The 22501-nt window shown below is 34.2% G+C and overlaps 1 non-coding gene across 1 annotated transcript; it reads left to right on the forward strand.

Annotated features, from left to right (window-relative positions):
• Positions 1–5704: 5704 nt before the first annotated feature.
• Positions 5705–5827, forward strand: Trnal-caa (transfer RNA leucine (anticodon CAA)). Its single transcript has 2 exons — positions 5705–5742; positions 5783–5827. It is a non-coding gene; the product is annotated as a tRNA-Leu (tRNA).
• The last annotated feature ends 16674 nt before the right edge of the window (positions 5828–22501 follow it).

Consider the following 22501-nt stretch of genomic DNA (forward strand, 5'->3'; position numbering starts at 1 on the left):
CTTGTATGGATGGTCCTTGAAAAAAAATATTCTTTAAAAAATCCACGCCTTGTATGGATGGTCCTTGAAAAAAATATTCTTTAAAAAATCCACGCCTTGTATGGATGGTCCTTGAAAAAAATATTCTTTAAAAAATCCACGCCTTGTATGGATGGTCCTTGAAAAAAATATTCTTTAAAAAATCCACGCCTTGTATGGATGGTCCTTGAAAAAAATATTCTTTAAAAAATCCACGCCTTGTATGGATGGTCCTTGAAAAAAATATTCTTTAAAAAATCCACGCCTTGTATGGATGGTCCTTGAAAAAAATATTCTTTAAAAAATCCACGCCTTGTATGGATGGTCCTTGAAAAAAATTGCTTTAAAAAATCCACGCCTTGTATGGATGGTCCTTGAAAAAAATATTCTTTAAAGAATCCACGCCTTGTATGGATGGTCCTTGAAAAAAATTGCTTTAAAAAATCCACGCCTTTTTGGATGGTCCTTGAAAAAATTTGCTTTAAAAAATCCACGCCTTGTATGGATGGTCCTTGAAAAAAATTGCTTTAAAAAATCCACGCCTTGTATGGATGGTCCCGGAAAAAAATTGCTTTAAAAAAACCACGCCTTGTTGGATGGTCCTTGAAAAAATATTCTTTAAAAAATCCACGCCTTGTTGGATGGTCCTTGAAAAAATATTCTTTAAAAAATCCACGCCTTGTTGGATGGTCCTTGAAAAATTTTGCTTTAAAAAATCCACGCCTTGCATGGATGGTCCTTGAAAAAATTTGCTTTAAAAAATCCACGCCTTGTATGGATGGTCCTTGAAAAAATTTGCTTTAAAAATCCACGCCTTGTTGGATGGTCCTTGAAAAAATATTCTTTAAAAAATCCACGCCTTGTGTTGATCCTTGAAAAAATATTCTTTAAAAAATCCACGCCTCTATTGGTCCTTAAAAAAATATTCTTTAAAAAATCCACGCCTCTATTGGTCCTTAAAAAATTATTCTTTAAAAAATCCACGCCTCTATTGGTCCTTAAAAAACTATTCTTTAAAAAAATCCACGCCTCTATTGGTCCTTAAAAAATATTCCTTAAAAAATCCACGCCTTGGATGGTCTTAAAAAAATATTCTTTTGTGCGTGTTGTGATCAAACCACCTTTATTGCTTTATTTGTGTTAATTTGTTTATATATAAAAATCACATAAATGTAGGCATATATGTTTGTATATTTATTTTGCGAAATGTTTATTATTTCTTCTTCGTTCATTCACCTTTTAATGTGAATGACGTCCAACCAACCACCCATCCGTGGATTTTTCATTCACTCGTCCATCAATCAATCGATTTTCGTATACAACACGCACTCTGTTTTTTTTATTATTTTTGTTTTGCCCAATTACACACCATCATAAAAATTAATCTAAACTATTTTTTTTTTTATTAAATTGTTTTCAAAAATAATTTCATTTATTTATTTGTTTTTATAGATTTTTACGACTTTTTGTGTTTGCCTGCCCCCATACCCTATCCATGGAAACACTTTAACGTAATTCTTAATTTAGCACATTAATAGCCTCATAAATGTTATCATAAGTGATCATTATTAAATGGAATGAAATAATAAAACAAAAAATTAAAAATCTAATTAGTTTTCCAAAGTTATTACTTATTTTTAATCATAGAAAAGTGTGAGAGGTCCTTCACGGCAAAGGACTATCCAAGGCGTGGATTTTTTAAAGAATATTTTTTAGAGGAATACCACAGCCGTAGATTTTTAAATATTTTTTTTTTTTTTTTTTGAATAACATGAGAACATTGCCTAAAAATCTTGTTCATAATTTATTAATATCTAATAAATAATTCAATTAAACAATAATTAGCAATTGTTAACATAAATTATAGCTCAAAATAAAATATTGAAATTATGTTTTGGGTGCTGATTTAATGAATCATAAATTTTTACGATGCATAACAACACATAAAAAATTAATAAATTTCACGAAGATTAACCAAAACAGCAGACATCGAAAAATTGTTGGCCTAATATTTTGCTCCATAAAAATTAAATCGAGCATTAAAACTCGGACAACAGCAAGTAGCGTTTCCCTGGAAAAATTTTTGATAAATTTGAAGGTAAAATCAACTTCCCTCTATGCTATTTGAAATGTCATGTGCTGTATCGAAGATTTATTGTTCGAAAATTGAAACACAAAACTTTGTTAACGTTTTTTGAGGCGGCAACCACAAAAACAAATAAAAAACGGTGAATAATATTTCCCTATTTGAAATTCAATAAAAGAAGTGGGAAGTCATGACATCGTTGCTCCAGTGTTTTTAATGTGTTGTGTGTGTGTGTATGCCCTGGACAAATAATTCATCCATGACCATGTCAATGTGTCTTGGTCATGTCCATAAAAAATATCCAATGTGTTGTATGTGCGAATGACTACATTATGCGTTCATAAATCTTAACATAGTTTTTTTTGTTCGTTTGGGGCGTGTCGGGAACTTCACTTTCTTGCCGAACAGTGGTTTGATGGGCTACAGGGGCAAAAGAAAAAAACATAAAGAACCATTAATAGGCGTGGATTTTTTTAAAAAATATTTTTTCCAAGGACCATCAATAGGCATGGATTTTTATTTATTTTTTATTTTTTCAAGGACCATCAATAAGCGTGGAGTTTTTAAAGACCATCCAACAAGGCGTGGGGTTTTTAAAGAATATTTTTTCAAGGACTATCAATAGGCGTGGATTTTTAAAGAATATCTTTTCAAGGACCATCCAACAAGGCGTGGAATTTTTAAATAATATGTTTCCAAGGAGTACCTTGGGGTCGATTTTGTAAAGAATATGTTTCCAAGGAGTACCTTGGGCCGATTTTTTAAAGAATATTTTTCTAACTAGTTCTTTGGCGTGGAGTTTTTAAAGAATATTTTTCTAACTAGTTCTTTGGCGTGGAGTTTTTAAAGAATATTTTTATACCCTTCGTGAAAATCGGTTCAGATTTAGATATAGCTCCCATATATATTTTCGTCCGATTTAACGTATATGGTCCCTGATTGAGATTAAATTGTGAACAGTGCGGCATACCGAATAGCGTGTATCAAGTGTGCTATAAATCGATTTGCATAAATTTGTCCTGTGTACACAAACGACTCTAAATCTGCCCGAATGAAATTAAACATAGCATAGGTTTCAGAATATATGTACGGATTGATGTTAGTCGGTTCACATATAGATAAAGATCACATTTTTATATTCGTTTGATTTCATGTCAATATGCTTTCCAAAGGCGATGTCTATTAGGATATATATGTAGAATATAGAATATATAATCATATAGTTATAGTCGGCCCAGTCCGACTTTACTACTTTCCTTACTAGTTAGCAAATGGTGCACAAATGAGTCAAATTTATTGCGATTGGCACAAAATTTTGCACAACGTACTGAAGTCGGTGTAGCCTAACGTGTGCCAAGTTTTATTGAAATCGGTTCAGATTTAGATATAGCTCCCATATATATTTTCGTTCGATTTTTAGCAAATGGGGCACCAAAGAGTCACATTTAGTCCGATTGGCACGAAATTTTGCACAAGGAACTGAAGCTATGATAGCCTAAAGTGTTCCAAGTTTTGTTGAAATCGATTTTGATTGAGACATAGGTTCCATATATATGTTCGTCCGATTTTTAGCAAATTGTGCACCAAAGAATTAAAGGGTTCACTAAATAATGAACTGATGATGATTGTAGAAGAATTGGAGATTATATCTTCAACAGCGCTCTGTGTTGTAGCATAATGAATAGTTTGATTCAAATCGATTTACATAATTTTCTAAACGAATCGAAATCTGCCCTAATTACATGTACTTTGGCATAGCTTACCGAGAACATGTGTGTGGATTGATGTACCAAAGAAGAATCCATTGTACCAAATATCACCGAATTCGGTTGAAAAGCTCGCTCAGGAACCCCCTTTGATACCCAATAAGAACCTATTGTACCAAATTTGCCAAACCAAATCTGCAGACAAAAGACAACTCTATGTTGTCGTTTAGAGGCTAGACAAAAGACAGACGAATATGCTTAAATCGTCATAGAATTTTACGCTGATCAAAAATATGTATTTTGTAGGGTTGGAAGTGATTACATATTTCGATAAATTATAAACGAAAAAAAAAACTTAATATAAATTTACAAATGTACCCGGTTATTAATCGTTCGGTTAAGTCGGTTCACATATAGACACAGATCATATATTTAAAGTAGTCCACTATAGCCAAAGTGGTAAAGGGTATCATATAGTCGGCCCCGTCCGACTTTACTACTTTTCTTACTGGTTTTTAATTATTGTTATGACTTTTTGGAATTACTAGTACAACTATAATAATTAAAATCGGCTGAATATTTCAATATTTTAAAATGAATTGAATTTTTTTTTATATATTTTTTCAGACCACTGTCCCCACCTGTATTTGACGTATTTTACAAATACTTAAGTTCCCAACGAATGTAACCTGACAGCATTGTTGTATGCAAGTATGAAGTCATGTGGGGATATAGCTTAACAAATATGGTTTTTGCTAATGTTCCGAAGACTTTGCTCAACAAAATTCTGAACAATATTTTCTTGCAAAATTTGTTGTTGCCACAAAAAAAAAAAAAACATAACATTACCAAACAGCTGAAGTCCCACACCAATGCATACGCAAACACCTATTTTTTACAAACAGACACAATAACGACATAGAAAATACACCCTCGGAATAAATGATGTATGTTGGTATCCTGTTCGAACACATATTTCCTTATTCCCGCTAAGGTACATTGTGTGCACCTTTTCAACAAATGATACGTGAGTGAGAGTGTGTGTGAGTGTGAAAACATTTAAAAAGCAGGTCGTGTCAAAGTGGGTGTGCAACAAATAATTGGCTTGGATGTCAAGAGGGGAAAAAATAACAAGACCATCAGGAAAAGGAATAAAGCTAAGAAACGCAAAAGTTTTTCCAAACTCAACGCAGCAGAGTCAGTGTTGGAGCTTTGATTGTTCTACATTTTGGTAAGTAAGATAAATTCCTGTATGTTTATTAGTATTACTCCAATATAAAAGCATAGAAAATCCTCTAAAGTACTTCTTCTTAACAAAGATAGTAATGAAAATTTATGTGTATTCGTATAGTCATATTGAGTGGAGTAATAAAATTATCATTGTTGGACAATTTTGCTTATTTTTGGAATATAAATAGGCGAAATAGATATACAAGTAGCATACAAATCACATTTTTATTGTAATTTGTGTGAAGATATGTAAATGGTATTCGAAATATTATAATAGCACAAAACATTACGACAATACACAAAAATATGTTTTATTTGAATTTCGTGGGCCAAGTATTCTGTTAGTCCTCTTTGATGGATTCAAATATCAAGAGCCTATTGTGTTTAGGTTTTCTTTGGGAATAAACTATCGATTTTCTATGTAAAATACATATACTTCCACACAATTATCCATTGTAAAAATAATTTTATATAGTTCCCAACAACATCAATATAATATTTTATATGGAATTCATGATCTACAAATTAAAACTTTATAACTTTTTTAAAACATCTTAATAAGGTACAAACCAAAATAAAATCGAAAAAAATATTTTCCTTCCGAATAAATATTCGAACATTTCGAATTATTTCCTTACAATACTTAGCACAGTCTCTTACACATGTCAGGATGGCCGAGCGGTCTAAGGCGCCAGACTCAAGTGTAACAACTTGTTCTGTTCAAACAGAATGCGTATGAGACTTCTGGTCCTCTCTGAGGGCGTGGGTTCAAATCCCACTCCTGACAAAATATATTTTTTTAATTATTTATTTATTTTTTTTTTTTTTTGAATATACATTGTTCGCTCTTTGTCTATACATAGTACATATATTGCCTTAAAGTAGCCAGGTGGCCTTAAAGATAAATTAAAAGAAGCAACTACATTTTTAACATAGGGTTAACGGAGCTCTATTATGGTTCAAATTACCGCAAGTTGATCATTTTTACATAAAATTATTAATTTGATGGGTTAATTGAAGTAAATACATTGTGATGGATAATTTCACCTACTTATGTTTATAAATAAATGAAAAAGTCCTATGGCCTTTGTACCTTCCTAGACAATTTCGCCCGGCCAATATTCGTATCTATGAAATACTTATGAAGACTTCTGCTCATTTGCATCACAAAAAGGATTCCATGTTGGAACCAATGCCACCGTATTTGGCAATTGCTACCCGAAGTCCTTTGAACAGCATACAGTGATCAACGTGTCCTCCTTGATGATTTCTCCCGCCAATATTGGTTAATCCTATGAAGCATACTATTCATTTGCATCACATAAAGGATGTTGGGACCAATTCCGGTACGATACCCTTGGAAAAGGAGACAGTGGCTAAAGAACATATAGATAACTCAAAATATATAAAATTATACAAAAAAAAAAAATATATACAAAAGCAAGTTCCGAATTTATTCTAAAACCTGTGAGCGGGGCCGACCATATGAAATCTAACTTTGAATTACTTAGTGGTCTGCCATTTTGTCAATTATCCTAGTGTGTCAAGTAATACACCTATTTCATACGAGAGTTAGGCATGTACTTCTTCTAATGCCGTTGGAATTTTCTCCATGAAAAATAAAGGATTTGCCTTAATCACAAAAAACAAGAACAAAACAACAACAACAAAACAACAACAACAAAATGGTGTAAATTATATTTCTTCGTCGTACAAAAAAGGCCTTTAAAGACATATATTATCGATAAAAGGCCTTTATAGGCCTCTATAGTATAAAAAGGCCTTTAAAGTCGTATATCGTCGAAAAGGGCCTGTAAATGCTTTTATCGTTGAAAAAGGCCTTTAAAGACCTCTATCGTATAAAAAGACCTTTAAAGGCTTCTAATAATAAAATGCATGTAAAGGCTCTTAAGTGCTTCTTACTTTCTTAGCTGCCTTGCGACAGAACATTTGTTCCATAAGACAAGCTTAAAAAATTCGCTTCGGTCTTTCGCGCAGCTCTTCCAATTTGAAATACCATTCGTTCTATTCCACGGGAGGAGGCCTTGTTTCTAAACTGTTAACTTTAACCATAGTAGCATCTGTTGGCCAACACTATCCTTCTCCGAATTTCAAAACCGATGACATTAGTTTTACTAATGGCGGTACCGAGGTATATAAAATCGTTGGCTACTTCGAAGCTGTACTTCTCATGTTCCACAGTTGGTCCGAGTCTACTGGACGTAGTGCGCATTGATATCATCAGATTGGTCTTCTCGCCATTTACAGACTGCTTCTCAATTTGTTCAAAGGTGACTGTTACCACTCGCAATGCTCGGCCTATTATATCGATTTCATCGGTATATGCGAGTAACATATGATGTTTGGTGTACAGAGTGTCATTTCCGTTCACCTTTGCGTTCAGCAGGACATTAAAAATATCACACGACAAACTGTCGTCTTGTCTGAATCCTCGTTCAGTATTAAAGGGCTCCGAGAGGTCCTTTCCGACATTAACTACTGACCTTGTGCCAGTTAAAGTTATCCTACATAGCCGTATTAATTTTGCAGGAATGCAGAACGTAGACATGCCTTTAGAACACCTCTGAACGGATAGGGCTGTCAAATGCGGCTTTATAGTCGACGAATATGTGGAACGTGTCTATGTGATTTTCGTGTTTTTTTTCCAGGATTTGGCGCAGAGTGAAAATCTGGCCAATGGTGGATTTGCTAGGTCTGAAGCCGCATTGGTATGGTCCAATAATGTCATTGACCATTGGCTTTAATCGTTCGCACAGCACGCTGGATAGCACTTTATATGCGATGAGAAGGATACTTATTCCTCTATAGTTGGCACATATCGTCTTCCCTCCTTTTTTGTGCACAGGGCCCAGGACGCCGAGGTTTCAATCATAGGCCATGCATTAATCTAGCCAAATTGAACTAATCAGCTGTTGCATGCTATTACCAGCATCTGACCACCAGTCTTGAATAGTTCGGCTTGTAATCCATCGGCACCTGCTGCTTTATTATTCTTCAGCCGATTGATTGCTATTCTGACCTCATCTTGGCTAGGTGGTATACACTCTATACCGTCATCTATTATTGGTTCTACTATTTGATACAGGAAGCTTTTCAAAATGCTCCTTCCAGATCTCAACAGATAAGGGCAGTGGTGGACCTTTATTTGATACCCATTGTATTGTAGTATGTACTCGGATGTGGGAGTTATACGTAAATATTTAACACTAGAACGCCGAAGGCAGTCATTTTGACCGCTTTCCAATTCCAAGTACAAAAGCAACTGTGCATTTAATGACACTTTTTTTAAATATGGTGATTTTTGTACCTCATAGAATTACGTTTATTATAAAAAATTCACTATATTTTAAAAAAAGTGCCATTAAATGCACAGTTGCTTTTGTACTTGAAATTGGAAAGCGGTCAAAATGACTGCCTTCGGCGTTCTAGTGTTAAATATTTATTGTATTGGTTAGTATTACTATTACCCCACTAGAGGTGGGAAATGTCGCGCTGATCACTCTAAAGTTGAACATGAAGTTCTGGCTATGGTCATGGACGACGCCTATATTTTTCGGTGATGTTGAGAGGATATTTAGGGGGTGAAATAGAGTGAAAACTTTATTTTTGTCAGATTTTGTAGTCGAGCTATAGGCCATTATTATATGCAGTACTTTACACAGTCCGACCAAATACTTAGAATGGCTGTTTAGATTATGATCGTTTAGCATTTCGAGGGTTAAATTAACCAAAACCTATAATGACCAAATTGTTATTTTATGGCTTAAATATTTACCTCGGGAAAAAATTGAAAAATATGCCAGAGTTAAAAAGGTTAACCGGGCGGGAGGGTGCAAATATTGCTCAGGCTCAGAATATTGCAGAAAATTAGATTTTACCCGTATTTGTGTAGGGTATCATATGGTCGGTCCCGTCCGACTATAATTCCCTGTTTTTTTTTTTAATTTTCCGATAATTATTTTTGGCAATTTTTTGTATGTTGTCTTGGTTATTTTATATTGAACTCAAGTTGGTTCAAATCGTATACTCCATTTGCATTATGTTACAAATGTCGACCCTTTTGGGAGGGGTACCTGAAGGAGTGAACCAATATTTCCCATCTTCGAACATAATCTAGGTTTGTGCAAAGTTCCTCCCCTTGAGAGTTATCGTGCACACAAGGCAGACGAGCATTTGATCGGCTCCAAGTTGTCTGAAAAGGATTTGGTCTAATGAAATTTCGATATGGCACATTTGTATCGTACCAATGTGTTTATATCAGGGCTGTCCACACTAATACACTTTTTTTTTTGTATACACAATTTTTACCATTTCTATTTCTGTGAGAAATATTATAAAAATTCTATTTCAAAATTTAAGTAATTTAAGCTTGTAATTCTGCTTTTATTGGCCACATATTTCAACTTGTTCCGAACTAATTTTTGCCAAAAATATCCTCATTTTTATGAAAAATTTGACACACCATGGGACCTATTTTGGCCACCGCTGGTTTATACCCTTGTTAGGTTGAGTGTATAAAAATGTCAACTCTATAGTAGACCTCTTCCATTCCATTTTTTTATTAAAAACTCCAATATTTTAATAATATAATAATTATTTCATTTTAAAAATACAAAATTTCCTTTTAACAAATGACTTCATTCATGTTCTTTATCAAAATCCATTCACCAAATATCACACTGACTGACATGTATGACTTTGAAAAGAAAACTACGAAAGTGACTGACTCACATCCATCAATAAACAAAAATCCAAGGCATTTTCATTTCAACTACTGGACAATATAAAAAGTTTTCAATATTTTGACAACAGATTGATATAATAAATGATATATCGGAGCAGAAGAGCGAGGCACTCAATAACAAACAGTGGCTGATGGTGGGGGGTCATTCATCCGATGTGTTGTGGATGATTCAACAACACAACAACATGTTTGTGTTGGAGTACAGCAGACATGTATACAATACATGGAATAACACTTCGCAGTATCGGAAAGTTTATTTTCTCAATACAATTTCCGGGAGATTTTCTTTTCTTGTTGTCGTCAATTTTTTGGCCAGACAATTTTCACCACAATGAAATAATGGTAATAGGGTCATATTGTTGTGTTGTGTACTTAAAGACATACATCTGTAGTCAATTATGTCTTATATCCAGCTTTTGGATAGATGTTTGGGTAGCAGTAGCATTAACGGAAATCTTCCAATGACCACCACTTATTTGGCAATAATTCGTTGTGGTGTGATTTTATGGAGATTTATGAGGGGATGAGGGCGCGAGAGCAGTGGGGTGGGTGATGTAGTATTTTGGAGTAGGCTACAACGTATCCATTGTGCAGATGTTTTTTTATGATTTCCTTAACGTAAGATTTATTCACACAATATTCAATTTCCCTAGTTTTTTTATGGGAAATAAAAAAACACTCTCTCATTGTGTTGGGCAGGAAAATCGAATCAAGAAATCCCAATTGGCGATGCTTGATTTTCTTTTCTAATTTAAATTACTTTCCGTTTTTTCCATTTTTTTATTCCAACATATGTACCATAAATGTTTCCAAATCTCGCCGTCGTCATCATTGAGAGACCATCAATCTCAATGGGAATTTAATTTGCCAATGATAGATTTAAAGTCAATAAAAAAATCTGTATGTTCAATTTATAGCTAATGATGTTGACAAGCTTAAAATTTTGCTGAGTAAAGGAAAAACATACATTTTGGCATTGCCAAAAAATAGGAAAAAAACGGATACAAGACAAAGAGGAAACAAATGCATATTTTTTTGTTTTTTTTTTTCTTGGCAAACAGAATTGATGACCTCTTGATATAGTGTTGATGATAGAAAGATAACATGTTTTTATTTTTTGGCAAATATGTGGTATATGGTTTTGCTTTTTAAAAATAAGTAATATATTAGGGTGGTTCGAAAAATTTAGAAATATAAAATAATATGAGTTTTAAAATGAAATAATCAGGCCCACTAAGTCTAGGTGGAGTGGTGACAATACAGTTTTAAGTCCATATCTCAGAAACGGAAATATAACGACATTTAAATCATCACCTTTCACCATAGAATTGATTCGTTAATACCGGATCGATTTGATTTTATGACATTGTATGTGAGATATTTTCTCTTAGGAAGCGTATCGACGTCGTCCTCCGGTTATGGTATTATTGCTGAACATATTGGATTCGTTTCGAATTGTGTATAATTTATAGCTGACATTGCTGTTGGTAGCGGCAGTTTGATTAGAGATTAAATTGTGAACTGAGAAAAAATGAATAGGGCAGTACTGAGTCAGGTTGGCAGACATATCGGTAAAATATAATCTTAAACCTTAAGATAGAGCTAGAAAACATATAATTAAATCCAAAAAATCCAAGACTTTTAGATAGATCTTGATAGATCTTGATAGATATTGAAAAATCGGAACAAATAGTTCTCGACAAAATATACACGTCTTGAAAATTCATTAACAAAATATTTATTTATTCAAGGTCTTGTTATTTTCCTTGAAACATTTTTTTTAGATCTACGCTTTCGTCTAGCCCATAAAAAATATGTTTGTTTATCCATGCCTTGGTGTAGTCCTTGAAAAGTATTTTTAAGTCCTTATCGTCGTCTTTCTTTGAAGAAGGAGGAGCAAAACATTCACATTTCATCGAACTAGAAATGATTTTTTCTGCCTCGGCTCTTCTGGACGTTTCCATTGAAATGATTGGGGTATGGTTTTAATGCCATGATTCGTCAACACTTATGACCTTATGATAATCTGTATTGATAATTTTGAACACCTCCAGAGCGATATCCATGCAAAGTTGTTTTTGTTCGAAATTTAACAATTAATCTTCGCTGCCACTCATTTCATGCTGAAGCAATACGTAAAAATCGGTTGGCATGAGCTGAATGCCAGTATCATTAGCGTCCTCTATGATAGTTATTCGACGATGTTGTATCGTTTTTTCGGACCACAATTAAATTTATGTTCTACCCAAAAGCCAGTCCTTGCACACTTTCTTTGAACTATTTTTTGGAATGACAATAAATCGAAAGACAGACTTTAAAATTCAATTTGGGATTAACTCGTGAACATTTTCATGTGATAATTTTTTATACCCTCAGCCTTATGGCTAATGAGGTTGCAAAAATGTGCCTCATCGAAATATTGGTTTTAGACCCCATGTTTCTTTAGACCAAATCCGTTTCAGACAATTTGGAGTCGTCCGTCTGTCTGGCTGGCTGGCTGATGCGCACGATAACTCTCGAATTGTGTAACCGATTTTATCCGAACTTTGAACATCGTAGTATTTCAAGTTCGTAGATGGGGAATATCGGTTCATTCTTTCTGGTGCTAAAAATTAATTATACCCTCAGCCTTATGGCTATTAAACCTCTTCGAAATATTGGTTTTAGACCCCATGTTTCTTTGGACCAAATCCGTTTCAGACATTTTGGAGTCGATTTACACATGTCTGTCCATCTGTCCGCCTGTCTGGCTGGTGCGCACGACAACTATCGAAGGGAATAGTCGATTTCATTCAAACTTTGTACATCTTAATATTTATTCCAAACGCAGTTTATGTTTAAATATGGGGAATATCGGGGCACTCCTTCTGGTACCTCTCCTACAAAATGGTCAAAATTGTGCTAAAAATTAATTTTAGAATAACATACAAACGGACTATCCGATGTAAACGAAACTTTGTAAATCTCTTATCTTTACCAAGCATAGATTAAGTAGGAAGATGGGACCCATTGATCCATTCCTTCTGTAAATCCAATACCAGGCTAATGGAATGTCCGATTTGAACCAAACTTTGCACAAGCTATCATCTTTACCAAACCAAGATCAAGCCTGAAGATGGGACCGCCCAAAGTCTGAAGGTGGGACCGCCCCAAGTCTGAAGATCGGACCGCCGCCGGTACGCTCCCCACAAAGGGTCAACATTTTCAATAGTTAGAAATCCGATATCAGACGAATGAAATGTCAGACTTTATCCAAACTTTGAACAACCTATTATCCTTACCAAGCCTTGATCACACCCGAAGTTTGGGCCGTCTGCCCTACTCCTCTGGTACCGCCCCAAAAAAGGATCAATATTATATAAACTTGTATGTAAAGTTTGTAACGCAGCGAAATACCTTCTTTAAGTATATCATATCTCAGCTAGTTGAGTAGATATAGATATGTGTGTCCTTCCGTCCGTCTGTCCATTATAATTCGTAAACACGATACAGGCCACATTTATGGACCAATCTTCTCGAAATTTTGCATGTAGGTTGGTTTCTGGCCAATGAAGACCCCTATTGTTTTTGGTAAAGATCGGTTAATATTTAGGGGGAAAAATTGACCGCCATTATGGCCCGAACATCCTGAAATTTTTGTAATTCCGAAGATCTCCGCAAACCATAGACTGAGGGTATATATCTTTCGGCAGCACCGGCTGACACTATTTTAGTTTTTCCTGCTGACACTATTTTACTTGTTTATCGATTCAACTTAATCCAAATTGTATCAAAATTTGTGTCATTTAGTACATTTCGTACACTTTACTACGAATATCCAAAACTTCCTACATATCCTCATCCTGCAACCCAACAGTGATCTTAAATCAAAATTTCAGAATTCCAACTCACCCCAAATTCCAAATTTGGTACACTTTAGTACGAATTTTCAAAACGTCCTACACACCACAATCCTACACCCCAATAGTGAACTTAATTTCAAATTCCAGCTCTATCGGTTGACCCTAAATTCAAATTGTAACCATAGTAAAAAATCCTAAAACTACATTCTTACCCCAATTCTACACTCTAAAAGCAATATTATTTCCATATTTTAGTGTTCCAGATCCATGGATTCACCCCCATCCAAATTGTACCAAATATAGTACCATATTGTAATTTTCGTACACATAAGTACAAAATTTTCAAAAATACCTACATATCCCAATCGAACACTTGATGGTAATGTTAATTTAAAATTTCAGAATTCCAGCTCCATCCGTTCCTCCAAATTGAAATTGTACCAAATTTAGTACTGTTTAATACTTTTTGTATACATGAGTACACACTTTCAAGAACCACCTCGATCCTTCTTCTCAACCACGATTCGCTTTCCAAATATCAATGTTTAAGGTATATCCGTTCATATGATACGAAATTGTACCAACTCTATCAGTTTACCCAAATTCAAATTGTACCAAAAATATAGTACCATATAGTATTTTTCGTACAGATAAGTACACAATTTCCAAAACTACCTACATACCCAATCCATTATTCTGACGGTAATGTATATTAAAAATTTCAGAAATTTAGCTCCTTTGTTCTCCCAAATTCAAATTGTACCAAATTTAGAACTGTTTAGTATGTTTCGTATACATGAGTGCACACTTCCAAAAACACCTCGATCCTTCTTCTCTACCACGATTCACATTTCAAATTTTTAGGTCTATCCGTTCACATGGTACGAAATTGTACCAACTCTATAAGCTCACTAAAATCCTAATTGTACTAAATATAGTACCATATAGTACTTTTCGTACATATACGTACAAATTGTGTAAGACGAACTTCATATCCCAGTCGAACACACTGACGGTAATGTTAATATCAAATTTCTAAATTCCAGCTACGTCCCTTTCTCTAAAGTCAAATTGTACCAAATTTAGTGCTGTTAAGTATTTTTCGTATACATTAATACAAACTTCCAAAAACCACCTCGATCGATTCTTCTTCTCAACCATGATTCACATTCCAAATCTCAAGTTCATAGCTCTATTTCAAATTTCAGAATTTCATCCGTTACTCTTAATACAAGTTGTACAAACTTTAATAATGTTTAGTACTTTTCGTGTACATGAGTACACGCTTTCGAAACCACCTAGATCCTTACATCGAATCTCCTTCTCAACCATGATTCGCATTTTAAATTTTGAGTTTTTGCTCTATTTCAAAATTCAGATTTCCAGCTCCATCCGTTCCTCCAAATTCAAATTGTACCAAAATTAGTACTGGTTAGTGCTTTTCGTATACATGATTAAACATTTCCAAAATAATCTCCCTATATATCGATCCTTCTTCTCAGCCTTAATTTCCTTTCCAAATTTCAAGTTTCACTATCCGTTTACATGCTACGAAATTGTACCGAATTTAGTACATTTTAGTACTTTTCGGATACTTTTGAATTTTCAAAAAAAAAAACCCTTTGGTACATCTGTTCTATACCCATTTAAAAGTTCTTGCTTTATCGGTTCATCAATTACAAATGGTACCACATTTAGTACTTTTCGTGCCGTTCTAGTACGATTTTTCAAAAACCCAGCCTTATCTGACACCTTCGGGCTAAGAGTGGCCCTCACCCAATTTCAAGATTCTAGCTTCAACGATTTCTTCTGGGCCAGTAAGTCAGTCAATCACTTTATCCTTTGAGTGCAAATTCTCCCCCTTCCTCCCCACAAACTTTCCACCCTGGTAGACGAACACGGAATATCGATTGATCGATTAAAAAATTTAATATTCAGAATTTTTATTTAATACTAGCGGGCCCGGCAAACGTTGTCTTGCCTAACAATATTGTTGATGTATAATTTTCGGCATTTTAGGTTGTTTTTATACCCTCCATCATAAGGTGATTTGTATATATTTTTGTAACATCGTGGTATTTATCAGAGCACACATAGGGTAACATTACAAAACCGAATTTGATGTTTATGAGTGAGTTTTGTTGCTCCCTCCACGATTTAAAATATAAATTTTATATTTGCACATACATTTGTATTACTCATAAGATGGCTTAGCGTTGTCCTGGTGAAACACGACACCTCCCCTGTTGGCCAATTCTGGTCAATTGCTATCTTCAAACGGTACAGTTGTTGGCAGTAGAGATCAGAATTTAGCGTTTGGCCATATGAAAGCAACTCATAATAAACAACCCCCTTCCTGGTCGTTAGTCCTGGTTTGGTCACCGTTTGAGGTGCTTCACCGTTCTTTGACCACAATCGTTTTTGCATAGGGTTATCGTACGTGATCCATTTCTCATTTCCAGTCACCATCCGTTTATAAAAATTAGAGTATCTCATTCCGTTTGGTCAAGGCTTCGCAGATGGAAATTCGATCCATTCCATTTTTTCTGTTAATTGGTGAGGCACCCAAACATTGAGCTTCTTTTTGAATCCAGCTTTGTGTGAATGGTTTAATTTTTAGCTCCTGGACAATGTTACGACATACCTGTAAAATTCGATCGTTCCACCGGTCTAATGGATTTCTTTTTCCCAAACCTAATATTAGGGATACTTATTGGGCAGAAATTCTCCCTAATTAGAATTTTCCATATTGACTCAAGTATTCGGATATCCCCATTTAACGGCGGGATATCCCCATTTAGGGAGTGTTTCAGCCGAAGTGCTGTAATGTTTTATTTTGGATGAAGAAAACCTGTTTACAAAAAATTATCAACATTGGTGCAAATTGGTCCGGGTAGCCCCATATATTGATATACATATAATGATATACTCTTATTGTTCGGTATTTTCTCATGTGGTATTAGTATATATCCATACCCATTGTAGTATCGTATGTCATTCATATCATATATCATTCCGTGATATTGAAAGGGTAAAACACATTTGCGGAAACATTTCTATTCAGGACCAAATTTTGTATAGCTCCTACGCGCCAATTTCGGTTTTGTAAAGAATTTGACGGAATGGATGGATCATGGATTTGGCTTAATGTAATAAAAAGGCGCCATACATATTTCTCGTTTAATTTTCAGTATGTTGAAGTTCTTACCCCCCGTTTTCCAATCTACTACACGTACTGTGTAACATAGTCCCCATATAAATGTCCCGGCCGATTTAAAGAATCTACATATTAGAAAGTACAAAAGTTCGATCTTAACACCGATTTTTCATGGTATTAAATATATCGGTAGTTGATATATTGATGTAACATCATGAGACTCTTTGTTATAACAAATGCTTTTTGTAGTTGTTCTCTTTCAATATGAACTTAATTTTCTCTGTGATACACATATGCGATTAAAGACATTGACCAACGATTAGGCATATAACCACCATATAATGGTACATTTTAGGTACTTCAATAACAACATGTTCCTATGTTCCTATTATTATTATTTTCAAGAAGAATAATCTAGGGCATGTGTCTTAGAATCGGAACTCTTTTCTGAATCTTCAGATTTTCATCCTTGCATTTGTCCCAAAATGTACGTGAATTTCATGGAGGACGTGTACATACAATGATCGCGTATTCTTCTCTATTATTGTTTTGCATTCTCAGAAAAAAAGTTTCATTACAATGTCAATTGAATAAAATCAAATATTTTGAAAATTTTCAATATTTGACAAATGAATATTTGTTTTCAAAATATTTTTTTTCATAATATTTTTTTTTTTTTGCAAATTTTTCGCGGTTTTCGAATTTTTCTCACCTTTTAAACCTTCCCTGAAGCTCCACGAACATTTCAAGACTAAGATCAGAAAAATCCGTTCAGCCGTTCTCGAGTTTTAGTGAGACTAACGAACAGCAATTCATTTTTATATATATAGATTTAACTGATTTCTCACTTCAACACGTTTCGATTTCTGTGTCTAAATTTTTCAATTCCGACCTTTTTCTATAAATCCAATGTACATTCTGTAAAAAAAAACGTTTTTTTCGAAATCCTAAATATACACATTTGTTTGATATCTAGATTCGGAAATAGTTGCCGGAGACGAAATCCGGATTATATGGCGTATGATATTTATAAATGTTGTTATGTCAGTAAATACAGATCTAATTTTTATTTGAACACTTAGTAACAACATTTAATGGATGGCGTTTGAAATTTCACACAAAATATTTTTTTACTTTCAATCGGAATCCCATCAATATTTTTAGAGTGTTCTATTCCCAAAATAACGAATTTTCGATATTGATTTGCGTGGGAATTGTGTTGAAATATGAACCGAACCGCACAATATTAATAATGTACTACAAGATTCTGAAGTGAATTAATCACAAACAAATATTTCATTGTCGTAGGGGGGTATCCATACGCTGACGCATGACGGGACCGAATAATGCAAAAAAAAAAAAATAAATAAATTTGTATTTATTTATTTGTTTATAAATACAAAACCCAATTATAAATCTCAAAAAAAATATATATTTTTTCTCTGCCAGACTAAGGAAATTTTATTTGCGATCGATTTTTTTTATTTGCCCCATATATTGAATATGGGTGGATTTTGTTGTTGCTTTCTTTCTTCCAGCTAATTAAGAAAATACTTTCACGCACTTGTGTGTGTTTACTCACATGCAGCCCCCAAATCGGAAACGGAAATCTTAACATTCATGTCATGTTTTTGTCGTCATGCTGTCATGTAATTTGTGACAGCAACACTCTGTAAAATTTTGCATATATATGACTGTGAGTGAGAGAGTGTGTGTATCGGTGTAGATGTGCAAATAAATGCAAAATATTTTCTTTGACGCCTCCGAGTTCAATGGTGACTGTAGTGGAAGTAATGACAAATGACATTTCCCCCTCAGCCTGCAATATGCCCTTCGGATGTACTTCGGAAGAAGTTTACAACGCTAAAGTTGAATTTTATTGATTGGCGTATGAACGGAAGAGGGAGAGAGGGGGCGAGGGATATAGAAATTATTTATAGTTTTGTAGGGAATGAGGTCAGGATAATAACAAATTTTACATAAATTGAATTATTGGAGAATAAGGAAAATAAGATATCAATATTTGTTGTAATGGAAAGGGAACTTGAAGAATCGGGTAAGCTAAATAAAATATTTTGTGTCGGGACGAATTTTTTTATACGGATAGAGCTTAAAACAGAAAATTTGGAATGCGAATCAAGGTTGAGAAGTAGGGTCGTATACTCAAGTATACGAAAAGTACTAAACTTTACTAATTTTGGTACAATTTAAATTTGTAGAAACGTATCGAGCTTGAATCCGGAAATTTGAAATTAACATTACCGTCGTAGAGTAGGATTTTGATATGTAGTATTTAAAAGTACGAAATAGTACTATTTTGACACAATTTGGATTTGGGTGACTTGGATTACTTCTGCATTGTAGAATTGAAGTATGTTGGTAGTTTTGAAAATTCGTACTGTTCTGTACAAAATTTGATACAATTTGGAAATGTCCACTAATGTGTACTAAATGGCACTTAATTTGGGCCGACTATGTGATACCCTTCACCACTTTGGGTATATTCAAGAGATGAATCCTATCAGACGACGTAAAATGAAATTGGATCCATAAACATGTCATTCTGCAACCGATACTAAATTTTTCATTTGGTCAGATATATAATCTGTATATAAATCTGAACCGATTTTCAGGTAACTTAACACACATCATTCTATATGTAATTCATTACGCTGTGCTAAATTTCGTGCAAATCGAGAGATATATAGGGACTTTGGTGCACCATTTACATTAAATCGGACGAAACTATATATGGGAGCTATATCTAAATCTGAACCGATTTTCTCGAAACTTGGCACACATCATTCTGGACCTAATTCATTACTCTGTGCCAAATTTCGTGCAAATCGAAAGATATATAGGGACTTTGGTAGACCATTTGGTAGACCATATATATATATGTATGTATATATATATATATATATATATATAAGAGCTATATCTAAATCTGATTTTCAGGAAACTTAACACACATCATTCTATACGTAATTCATTACGTGCAAATCGAGAGATATATAGGGACATTGGTGCACCATTTACATTAAATCGGACGAAACTATATATGGGAGCTATATCTAAATCTGAACCGATTTTCAGAAAACTTAATACACATTATTCTAGGCCTAATTCATTACTCTTTGCCAAATTTCGTGCAAATCGAGGGATATATAGGGACTTTGGAGCACCATTTACATTAAATCGGACGAACATATAAGTGACCTATGCCAAATTTTATCCAAATCGGATCATAAATGCGACCTGTTCTTTGTTCACAAAAATACATGGACGGACGGACGGACATGCGTAAATCGACTCAGAAAGTGGTTCTATGCATATTCTCAAAAGGAACCATGTGTCTATCTCGTTTTATTTTGCATGTTACAAACATATGCACAAAGACATAATACCCTGTACCACAGTTTGGTGAAGGGTATAATTAAAGAACGTGGACCAATATTGAAAAAAATTTGGAGACGTGTGGACACGCGTTCCGCTGGGAAATCAATTTGTGGGGGATATGTGAATTTCAGTTCGTTTAGAGGCTAGAGTGATTACAAGAGACGGACATGTCTATATCAACATAGAATTTTACGTGGATTAATAATATATACTTACAGGGTGGGAAATTATTGCTATAAGTAGGTACATACTTATGTGTGAGTAAATATAAAGCTCCGTCCCAGTTTGTGTCGGTCTGAAGATTTTAGTTATATTTTCCAATAGATGTGATTGCAATTTTGCATTCAGGGTAAATAGGGGTGAGAGACATATTTTCGAAAAATTGATATAAGTTCCTGTTTTAACATCGCCCTCCTACAAATGCAATGCCTCTTTTTTTGAAGACCATCCTCGTATTCCAAAAGTGGATGTGATTTGGAGTGGAGGCAAAAAAAAAATTTTCACAAAAAAAAAAATAAGCATGATCCATATTTTGATATAGCACCTATAATAATCCCACCCGTTTTTGTACCCTGCACAACTATGTTGTGATTGTTTTATAGCTTCGTGGGGCCCCAAGAGTTTGTAACGCAGCGAAAATTTGGTCCTAGACCCATCTTTTAATATACCGATTGTCATATGTGGACTATCTGAGTCGATCTATACATGTGTGTCCGTCCGTCTGTTCATTGCAACACGCTACAGGCCACAGTTATGTACCAATCGTCCCAAAATTTTGCATGTAGGATGGGTTCTGGTCAAAGAAGACCTGTATTATTTTTGGTAATAATAGGTTAATATTTAGGGGATTAAATGGACCAAAAACGTTTTTGTCTGTTTTTCTGATCGCTCTAAAGGCCACAATAATGACCCGAACCCGAAATTTTGCATGGAAAAAGGGATCAGGTCAAAAAAAAAAGCATGACATGAATATCGGTCAATATTTGGCGAGTCAAATGGAACCTAATTTCTATGTGAAAAGTGCAAAATATATATTCTACGGAAAATATATTAACTTCTGAAGGATATAGATCCGAGATAGTATATCAAAGAGAGATGGTTGAACTTTAAATTGATACAAATTATATTGTTGTATGTATTCGAATATGGGAGTTTTATATAAATATTTGTTATGATAGTGTTTAGTATTACTATTACCTCACTAGAGGGCAGAAATGTGCGCTTATCGCATTGACATTTTTCATGAAGTCCCGGTTATGGTCAAGGACGACACGAATGATTTGCGGATTTAAATATATAAGGGTACTATTTTTACTAAAATAGGAAAATGTTTGCGTGACCTCTTTACAGACGGCGTCGTGAAAAAATACTACACTGATAAGCAAAACATCCACTGTTCATAATTCTAAATGTAGGTTCGTGCCATCAATATACGAGGGTCAAATCAACCAAAACCTAAAGCGACCAAATTTTTATGGCGTAAATATTCACCTCGGGAAAACAAAATTTGGAAAATATCTCAGGGTTAGAAAGTTGAGCTGTTGACCTTTAATTCGTCAAGAGGGAGGAGATATTGGTATTGTAAGTTGGAATTTTACGTTATTCGTGGGTAAAAGTCTTCTTCGAAACATTTTTTTTTGACATATTAGTAGCATATACCATTAATTGTACTTTCTAAGCATTCAATGTTCTTGGAGGATACAAAATTTCTTCGAAAACATTTTTATAAATAGGTCCGAGTTTTGTATAGCCCAATACGACCTTCTCATTTTTATACCCTTCACCACACTGTGGTACAGGGTATTATGTCTTTGTGCATATGTTTGTAACAGGCAAAAGAAAACGAGATAGACATATGGTTCCTTTTGAGAATATGCATAGAATCACTTTTTGAGTCGATTTGCGCATGTCCGTCCGTCCATGTATTTTTGTGAACAAAGTACAGGTCGCATTTAAGATCCGATTTGAATAAAATATGGCATAGGTCACTTGGCCCAAGGACGAACCCTATTGAAATTGGGAAAAATCGGTTTAGATTTTGATATAGCTCCCATATATATGTTTAATGTAATTTAATTTAATGATTTAATGTAAATGGTGCTCCAAAGTATATATATATATATATCCCTCGATTTGCACGAAATTTGGCACAGCGTAATGAATTACATATAGAATGATGTGTGTTAAGTTTCCTGAAAATCCGTTCAGATTTAGATATAGCTTATATATCTGACCAAATGAAAAAGTTAGTATCGGTTGCAGAATGGCGTGTTTATGGTTCCAATTTAATTTTACTGG

Source organism: Musca vetustissima, unplaced genomic scaffold, assembly GCF_032173495.1.
Source record: "Musca vetustissima isolate MV318-11 ecotype Yass unplaced genomic scaffold, APGP_CSIRO_Mvet_v1 utg33886, whole genome shotgun sequence".
Taxonomy (NCBI): Eukaryota; Metazoa; Arthropoda; class Insecta; order Diptera; family Muscidae; genus Musca; species Musca vetustissima.